We start from the raw sequence: 10,018 nt of genomic DNA, 5'->3' as shown, positions 1-10,018 counted from the left end.
ATAGCACTACAGGCCTAACTCAAACAATAAGAAAAATTAATAATAAACTATTTAACCCTACAACTTAAAGAATTAGAAAGAGAACAATAACAAAAAGCCCAGAGTATGTAGAAGGAAGGAAATAATAAAGATTAGAGCAGAAATAAATGACAGAGATGCTGGGGTCCAACCCCAGCGGGTCCAGGGGTCCCCAAAGGTGTGGACGGAGTCGGCAAAGAAGGAATGACATGGAGACAGCGTTCAGTTGATCAGCAGCCTAGCCAGGATCTCTAGCCAAGTTCTGTCCAGAATCTCTAGCCAAGTTCTGTGTCCATGTTCTCTTGCTAGGTTCTGTCTCTAGGTTCTGTAGTCAGGTTCTGTTGCCAGGTTCTCCTGCCATGTTCTGTCTAGGTTCTCCAGCCATGTTCTGTTGCCAGGTTCTGTCCAGGATCTTTTGCCATGTTTTCTTGCTATGTTTTCTCTCTAGGTTCTGTCTCTAGGTTCTGTCTAGGATCTCCAGCCAAGTCCTGTCTCTAGGTTCTGTGTCTAGGTTCTTCAGCCAGGTTCTCTCACTATGTTCTGTTTCTAGGTTCTGTCTGTCTTTTGTCTTGTTACATCTGTATTTATACCAGTTGATTTTAATCCTATCAATTTCTATTCCAAAGGTTAGGGCGTTTCTTATCTCCATTCCAGGGAGTAAAGATTATGTAGCTTAAGGGTGATTATTCATAGTTAAAGTGATTAACTACCTGCCTGGCATTTAGTTAAGAGGTTTTATTCCCTCCCTAACTTCAGGGGAAAATTCCTACCTGGGGAAACAACCTTTCTCGGAGAGGTGACCTTGGTTAAAACACATAGCGCCAAGAAGGGGAGCAAACATCTTAAGAGCAGTATGCCATATACGCCAGGTCCCTTGAAACATATGCTGTGCAGATGTTTCTTCTCTGCAGCAACTGTGTCAAGCAGCAAGGATGGACCGGCTCCCAGCACAGAGAGACTAAAAAAACAATACAAATAAATCAATGAAACTAAGAACTGGTTCTTTGAAAAGATAAATAAGTTTGGTGAGCCTTTAGCCATACTCATCAGGAAACAAAGAGAGAGGACCCAAATAAGTAAAATCAGGAATAAAAGCAGTGAAATAACAACTAACACCACAGAAATACAAAGGATTTTAAGAAAATACTATGAGCAACTACATGCTAACAAGCAGGACAATGTGGATGAAATGGACAAATTCCTAAATTCAATCTCCCAAAACTAAATCAGAAAGAATCAGAAAACCTGAATAGGCCAATCACAACTGATGAATAGAAGCAGTAATAAAAAAAAAAAAACTCCCACCAAACAAAAGCCCAGGTCCAGATGGCTTCACAGGAGAGTTTTACAAACATTCAGAGAAAAGCTAACACCTATACTCCTCAAACTATTCCAAGAAACCCAAAGGAAGGAACACTTCCAAGCTCTTTTTATGAGACCAGCATTATGCTAATTCCAAAACCAGATAAAGACACAGGAAAGAAAGAGAATTACAGGCCAATATCCATGATGAACATAGACGCTAAAATCCTTAACAAAGTATTAGCAAATCAGATCCGGCAATATTAATAAGGTCATATAGCATGACCAAGTGGGATTTATTCCAGGGATGCAAGGCTGGTACAATATTCACAAATTTATAAACGTGATACATCACATAAACAAATTTAAAGACAAGAACCACATGATCATATCAAGAGACACAAAAAAAGCGTTCAACAAAATCCAACACCCATTTTTTAAAAAATCTTTTTATTGATTTCACAGAGGAAGGGAGAGGGAGAGAGAGATCGAAACATCAATGATGAGAATCATTGATCGGCTGCCTCCTGCACACCCCACACCAGGGATCGAGCCCTCAACCCAGGCATGTGCCCCCGACCAGAATCTAACCTGGGACCCTTCAGTTTGCAGGCCAACACTCTATCTGAGCCAAACTGGCTAGACTCAACACCCATCCTATCTAATAAAGAGGTAATATGTAAATTGGCCATCACTGCAACACACAAGATGGCCACCCCCATGTGGTCAAAGATGGCTGCCCCCATGTGGACACAAGATGACTGCCACGGGAGGGCAGTTGTGGGCAATCAGGCCTGCAGAGGAGGGCAGTTGGGGAGAACCAGGCCGCAGAGGAGGGCAGTTAGGGGCAACCAGGTCTACAGGGGAGGGCAGTTGGGGCAATTGGGCCAGCAGGGAGCAGTTAGGCATCAATCAGGCTGGCAGGGGAGTGGTTAGGGGCAATCAGGCAGGCAGGCAGGCAGGCGAGCAGTTGGGAGCCAGCAGTCCTGGATTGTGAGAGGGATGTCCAACTGCCCAGTGGGATTGGGACTAAACAGGCAGTTGGACATCCCTCGAGGAGTCCCAGATTGGAGAGGGTGCAGGCTGGGCTGAGGGACACACACACACACCCTGCATGAATTTTGTGCACCAGGCCTCTAGTTTTTTTAGTAAAAACTTTCAGCAAAGTGGCAATAGAGAGAACATATCTCAACATAATAAATGCCATATATGACAAACCTATAGCAAACAACATATTCAATGGGCAAAAACTAAAACCATTTCCCCTAAGAAGAGGAATAAGACAGGGATTCTGCTTTCACCACTCTTATTCAGCATAGTACTAGAAGTGATCAGACTAGATGAGAACATGAAAGGCATCCAAAATTGGAAAGGAGGAACTAATACTGTCATTATTTGCAGATGACATGATATTGTATATAGAAAACCCTAAAGACCCCACAAAAATCTACTAGATTTAATAAATGAATTCTGCAATGTAGCAGGATACAAAATCAACACCCAAAAATCAATGGCTTTTTTATACACCAATAATGAATCCTCACAAAGAGAAACTAAACAAGCAATCTCATTTACCATTGCAACAAAAAAACATTAAGATACTTAGTTATAAACTTAACCAAGGAGGTAAATGGCTTGTACCTGGAAAACTACAGGACATTGAAAGAAGAGATAGAAGATATACACAAGTGGAAAAACATACCATTTTCATGGATCGGTAGAATGAATATCATTAAAATGTCCATACTATTGAAGGCAATCTATAGAATCGATGCAATCCCTATTAAAATACTAAGGGCATATTTCACAGATATAGAACAAATACTCCAAAAATTTAGATGGAATAAAAAAAAAGACCCTGAATAGCCACAGCAATCTTGAGAAAGCAGAACAAAGTTGGAGGGATCACAATACCAAATATCAAGTTATACTACAAAGCCACCATAATCAAAATAGACTGGTACTGGCACAAGCACAGGCATATATACCAATGGAACAGAACAGAGACCCCAGAAATTGACCTAAGCCATTATGCTCAATTAATATTTGACAAAGGAGGCAAGAACATACAATGGAGTCAAGATAGTCTCTTCAATAAATGGTGTTGGGAAAATTGAACAGATAAATGCAAAAAATGAAACTAGGCCACCAACTTACACCATACACAAGAATAAACTGAAAATGGTTAAAAGACTTAAGTGTAAGTCATGAAACCATAAAAATCCTGGAAGAAACCATAAGGCAGCAAAATCTCAGACATCTCTTGTAGCAGTATGTTTGAGAGATGCAGATACATCTCCTAAGGCAAAAGAAAATAAACAAATGGGTCTACATCAAAATAAAATCTTCTGCACAGCAAAAGAAACCATCAACAAAATGAAAAGGGAGACCACTATATGGGGAACATATTTGGCAATGATATATCTGATAAAGGGTTAATATCCAAAATATATAAGGAACTCATACAACTTAACAAAAGGAAGACAAACAACCCAACTAAAAAATGGGCGAAGGACATAAACACATACTTCTCCAAAGTGACCAAGAGACATATGAAAAAATGCTCAGTCACTGATCATCAGAGAGCTGCAAATTAAAATGACATCTATCAGAATGGCTACCATCAACAAGTCAACAAATGACAAGTGCTGGCGAGGATGTGGAGAAAAGGGAACGCTAGTATACTCCTGGTGGGAATGCAGACTGGTGTTGTCAATATGGAAAACAGTTTGGAGTTTCTTCAAAAAATTAAATGTGGACCTGCCATTAGACCCAGTGATCCCACTTCTAGGAATATATCCTAAGAAACCCAAAGTACCGATCAGAAGAAATGTATGCAACTCTATGTTCGTAGCGGGGCAATTTATAATAGCTAAAACCTGGAAACAGCCCAAATGCCCATCAGTAGAGGAGTGGATAAAAAGCTGTACATTTATGCCATGGAATACTATGCAGTAGTTGAAAAGAAGGATCTCTTACCCTTTGAGATAACATGGATGAACCTGGAGAGTTTTATGCTATTTGACATAAGCTAGTCAGAGAAAGACAAGTATCACATGGTTTCAATAATATGTGGAATCTAATGAACAAAATAGACTTAACAACAAAATAGATCCAGAGATGTAGAAGCATAGAATAGACTGTGGAACCTCAGAGGAAAGGCAGGGGAAGGAGGGTGGGTGGGAACTTATCCACCAAATAACTTGTGTGCATATGTATATACATAACCCATGGACAAAGACAATAGGGTGGTGAAGGCCTGGGGTGGGGGTGGGAGTGGGCTAGATGGGATCAATAGGGGGAAAGGGGGACATACGTAAAACTTTCAATACTTTTCAAAAATTAAAAAGAAATAATAACAGAAAAGTTCCCCTCCCTGGTGAAAGAAATAGACTTTCAAGTCCAGGAAGCACAAAGAGTCCCAAATAAGAGGAACCCAAAGAGGCCACACCAAGACACATCATAATTAAAATGGCAAGGATTAAAGACAAAGAGAATTTTTTGTTGTTGTTGGTTGTTTGTTCTTAATATTTTTTTTATTGATTTCAGAGGAAGAGAGAGGGAGAGAGAGAAACATCAGTGATGAGAGAGAAACATTGATCGGCTGCCTCCTGCACGCCCCCTACTGGGGATTGAGCCCACAACTCAGGCATGTGCCCTTGACTGGAACTGAACCCGGGACCCTTTAGTCCGCAGGCCGACACTCTATCCATTGAGCCAAACAGCTAGGGCCAAAGAGAGAATCTTAAAAGCAGCAAGAGAAAAGCAGTTAGTTACCTACAAGGGAGCATCCATATGACTGTCAGCTGATTTCTCAACAGAAACTTTGCAGGCCAGAGGGAGAGGCAAGAAATATTCAAAGTGATGAATTGCAAGGACCTACAACCAAGACTACTCGGCAAAGCTATAATTTAGAATTGAAAGTCAGATAAAGATCTTCACAGATAAGAAAAAGCTAAAGGAGTTCATCACCACCAAATCAGTATTACATGAAATACTGAAGGATATTCTTCAAGAAGAGAAATAATAAGAAGAAAAATATGAACAATAAAATGGCAATAAATACATATCTGTCAACAATTGAATCTAAAAATCAAAATAAATGACCAAGAAATCTAATGAACAAAATAAACTAATGAATATAATAGAACCAGAGGCATAGAAACATGGAACAGACTGAAGAATCTTGGGGGAATGGGGGAGGGGAGGAGGGAAGAGATTAACCGAAGATTTTATATATATACTAGAGGCCCAGTGCACAAAAATTTGTGCACTCGGGGAGAGGGGAAGGGGGTGTCCGTCAGCCAGGCCTTTGCTCTCTCACAGTCTGGGACCCCTCAGGAGATAATGACCTGCTGGCTTAGGCCTGATCCTGGGTAGCAGATGGCAGGCCCAATCCCTAGGTGCAGCCCCTGGTCGGGCTCAAAGCAGGGCTGATTGGGGAGTTGGGGCGCCACCCCCTTCATGCACAGAGCAGGGCGGATTGGGAGGTTGAGATGCCACCCTCAGTCACACTCAGGGTGGGGCTGATTGGGGGGTTGGGGCACCGCTCCCTGTCACACTCAAGGCAGGGTCGATGGGGAGGTTGCGGCCTCACCCCCTGTCATGCACAGAGCAGGGCCCATCAGGGGGTTGGACGCTGTCCCCTGTCACTCACAGAGCAGGGCCCATCAGGGGGATGGGGAGCTCCCCCCTGTCATGCACAGAGCAGGGCCCATCAGGGGGTTGGGGAGTTCCCCACTGTCATGCACAGAGTAGGGCCAATAGGGGAGTTAGGGCACCGCCCCCTGTCACACATAGAGCAGGGCAGATCAGGGGTTGGGGCGCCGCCACTGTCACACTCAGGGCAGGGCCAATGGGGAGGTTATGGCTCTACCCCGTCACACACAGAGCAGGGCCCATGGGGGGGGGGGGGGTTGGGGCGCCGCCCTCTATCACCCACAGAGCAGGGCTGATCAGGGGGTTGGGCGCAGCCACTGTCACACTCAGGGCAGGGCCGATGGGAGGTTATGGCTCTACCCTGTCACACACAGAGGCAGGGCCTGGGGGGGGGGGGGGAGGAGGTTGGGGCGCCGCACCCTGTCACACACAGAGCAGGGCCGATCAGGGGGTTGGTTCGCTGCACCCTGTCAAACATAGAGCCGCAGGGCGATCAGGGGGTTGGGGAGCCCCCCCTATCAGGCACAGAGCAGGGCTGATCAGGGGGTTGGGGCGCCTTCCCCTGTCACGAACAAAGCAGGGCGGATAGGGAGGTTGTGGCCCCGCCCCCTGTCACACACAGAGCCACAGGGCGATCAGGGGGTTGGTGCGCTGCCCCTTGTCACTCTGATCCGGTGCCAGGAGGCCTCGTGGCTCCGCTGATCCCAGTGGTGGGAAGCATATTACCCTTTTACTATATTGGATAGAGGCCTGGGGGCCAGCTGTTTTGCCCTGAAGGGTGTCCTGGATCAGGGTGGGGGTCCCCACTGGGGTGCCTGGCCAGTCTGGGGGAGGGGCTGAAGGCTGCTTTCAGGCTGGCGGTTGTTAACTGAAGCTCCCAACCGCTCCTTTTTTTTCTCTTTTTTTTATTTTATTCTGGGTCAGCTTTAGCTCTGGCTCTAGCTCTGAGGCTTCTGCTGCCAAGCATTCTATAATCGAAACAATGTATAACTCCAGCTCTGAAATCCCTGCCTTTTGTTTAGCTTCTATATTTGTTAGAATGTTTCAAACTGCTGGCTCAGAGGCCGGCAAGTCAGGCGGAGAACGTTGGAGTCCTCCTTCACTGCAGCAAGCAAGCCTCATGTTCGCTTCCAGCTGCCTGGCTACCGGCCGCCATCTTGGCTGTCAGTTAATTTGCATATACTCACTGATTAGCCAATGAAAGGGTAGTGGTCATACGCTAATTACCATGTTTCTCTTTTATTAGTGTAGATATATATATATTACTTATGGACACAGACAATAGGGTGGTGAAGACCTGGGCCCGGGCAGGAATCGGGTGGAGGGGGGCAATGGTAGGAAAATGGGGGATGCCTGTAATACTCTCAACAATAAAGATGAAAAAAAAATAAAGTCAACTAAGGCTAAATCAATTTTTTAAAAGTTTTTTTAGCCCTAGCCAGTTAACTCAGTGGTTAGAGTATTGACCTTCAGACTGAAAGGTCTTGGGTTTGATTCCCATTCAAGGGCATGTACCTTGGTTGCAGGCTTCATCCCTGGCCCTGGTCTGGGTGTGTGCAGGAGACAACCAATTAATGTGTCTCTTTCACATCCATGTTTCTCTCTCTCTGTCTCTCCCCCTCCCTTCTACTCTGTCTAAAAATCAATGGAAAAAAACATCCTCTGGTGAGGATTAACAACAACAAAAAAGAGTAGAACTGAAGAAGACTGCTAAGATTGTCAACACAACTTTTAATCTCCATTTTTCCAGAGGAAATTTTATATATCCTATTGTTTCCTCTTCAGGTAACTAGGACTCACACTACATAGGTTTGAGAGTGTCAACATAAGAAATGTCCAAACCTGTAGATAATTTTTATGAATTTATTTGAGTCAAACAGATGACAATTGCCAGGAAGCAAAATCTCAATGGGTTGAGAAAATGCTCTGGAGATGGGCAGTTTTAAAGTTTATCATATACATTAGAATTAAAGGAAGAGACATAAAGGGGGTTACATGAAATTCATTGGTGGTATATCCTAGGGAGGCAGGAGAAAGCAAAGTGGGGAAATCTCTGAGATTGGATAAAGAATTGCTAAGGTAAAAACATTCAAACCTGTGAAGAATTTTTGTGAGTTTATTTGAGCCAAACTGTCGACAATTGCCGGGAAGCAGAATCTCAACAGATTGGGATAATGCTCTAGACTAGAGAATGGCGGTTTCTCATCTATTTTTATACATTGCAATCAAAGGAATGGATGTAGGTGGGTTGCATGAAATCCATTGGTGTTAGATTAGAGAGGTCGGAGAAAGCAAAGTGGTGGTGAAGGGGAACCTCTGGGACTGGATAAAGAGTAAAGTGATAGACACATACTTCTCTTACTTAGGTGGGTACAGGATAGTTAACAGTCGACAATTAACATGATAATAATAACAATGAGAGAATTTGTGGTTTTCTCCCAGGTGCCATTGGTTGTGCCCTGAGGGACCCGGAAAAAGAGAAGTTACAAGCTACCCTGACATTTCAAGGATACGTTTTCATAGATGCAAAAAGACGGATAGGTTCAGTTAAGGTAAAGGTTGACCTTTGACAGGGAAGATACTGGCCTAGGAGGTGACTACCCACCATAACTGCTTTTAGTTAAAGTTGAATTTCAGACTATCCTTGGGGGTTACTTTAGGTCTTTGAGTTTGCAAGACTGCCATGTAGGCCTTCCCTGAACTTGTCAGGTTAGCATGTGGCCTTTTTTGTCCACAGAGTAAAACAGAGTAACATTTACTTTTTTCTAACATATGTTTTTATTGATTTTAAAGAGAGAGGACGGGAAAGGAAGAAAGAGATAGAAACATTGACCAGCTGCCTCCTGCATGCTCCTTGCTGGGGATCAAGCCTGAAACCCGGGCATGTGGTGTTGTAATGTACCCCTCGAATCAGACAAGGACGCCTCAAGAAATCGAATTAAGGAGTCACATTTATTGCAAATCCGGGACTACAAGGGGACATTTTGCTCTCCAAATCTCGCAGTGATAAGATGGCTGCAACACCAGATTTATATAGGCAAAAATCACAAAGGTATTGATTACATCTCAGGGTTTGGAATGAGGAACCTGGTTTGCAAAAAGCAGTTACAGAAGCGAAATTGAGCCGATTAGTTATCTACAAAGATTAATTATAGTTTTGGGTCTTTGGACCACTGAGTTGACAGAAACACATTATCTAGAGCCCTTGGGTCTTGGGACCACTGAGTCAACCGGAATGCATTATCTGTGGCCACTGAGGCAATTTAAGGTAATTGTGCTATCCCAGTTCCCAGGTACAGAAGAATGTGCTTCGATAACCAGTAAGATTACAATCAATGGGATATTCAAACCACCAACAACGGAGTATTCATCGGTTGGGACAGCATACATAAGATCAGAAAATCAAAGTAACTTTTCTATTGTTAAACAAAGCAGATAAGTACAGAAGCCAAACAGCAGGGTTAAAGTTAAACTACAGTTTCTACCTGAGATGATTGCTACCATACTTCAGTGGCCTGACCAGGAATGGAACCAGTGACCTCATGGGTCGAAGCTTAACCACTGAAACATTTAAATCTTTTACATTTGTGGGTACAGGATGGTTAAAAATTAACATTTACAGCACAAGGGGATGGTATTTGAGGAACAAGATAGCAATGAGGGATTCTATGGCCTAGTGCTCTGGTGCCAGTGGGTTGCACTCTGAGAGGTCCAGATAAAGGAGATTGCTCTTACATTCCAAGTGTATGTTATCTTCGATGCAAAAAGACAATAGACAGGCTCACTTCAGGTAAAGACTGACCTTTGTCAAGAAAGCTACAGGCTAGGACGTGACTACCACCATGACTGGCTTTTAATTAGGGATGTTTATGTTCAGACCATCCTATGTGGTTACTTTTGGTCTCTGAGTTTGTAGGGCCTGCCATACAGGCCTCCTATAAGCTTGTCAGGTTTAGTATGTGTGTCCCTTTTTTCCCCCCACAGTGTTTATATATATTGGCTTCAGAAAGGAAGGGAGAGGGAGAGTTAGAAACATCAA

This window comes from Myotis yumanensis, unplaced genomic scaffold (assembly GCF_028538775.1).
Source record: "Myotis yumanensis isolate MYYU_CA2020_CCGP unplaced genomic scaffold, mMyoYum1.0.hap1 SCAF_1, whole genome shotgun sequence".
Taxonomy (NCBI): domain Eukaryota; kingdom Metazoa; phylum Chordata; class Mammalia; order Chiroptera; family Vespertilionidae; genus Myotis; species Myotis yumanensis.
Note: the sequence above shows the minus strand (reverse complement) of the source record.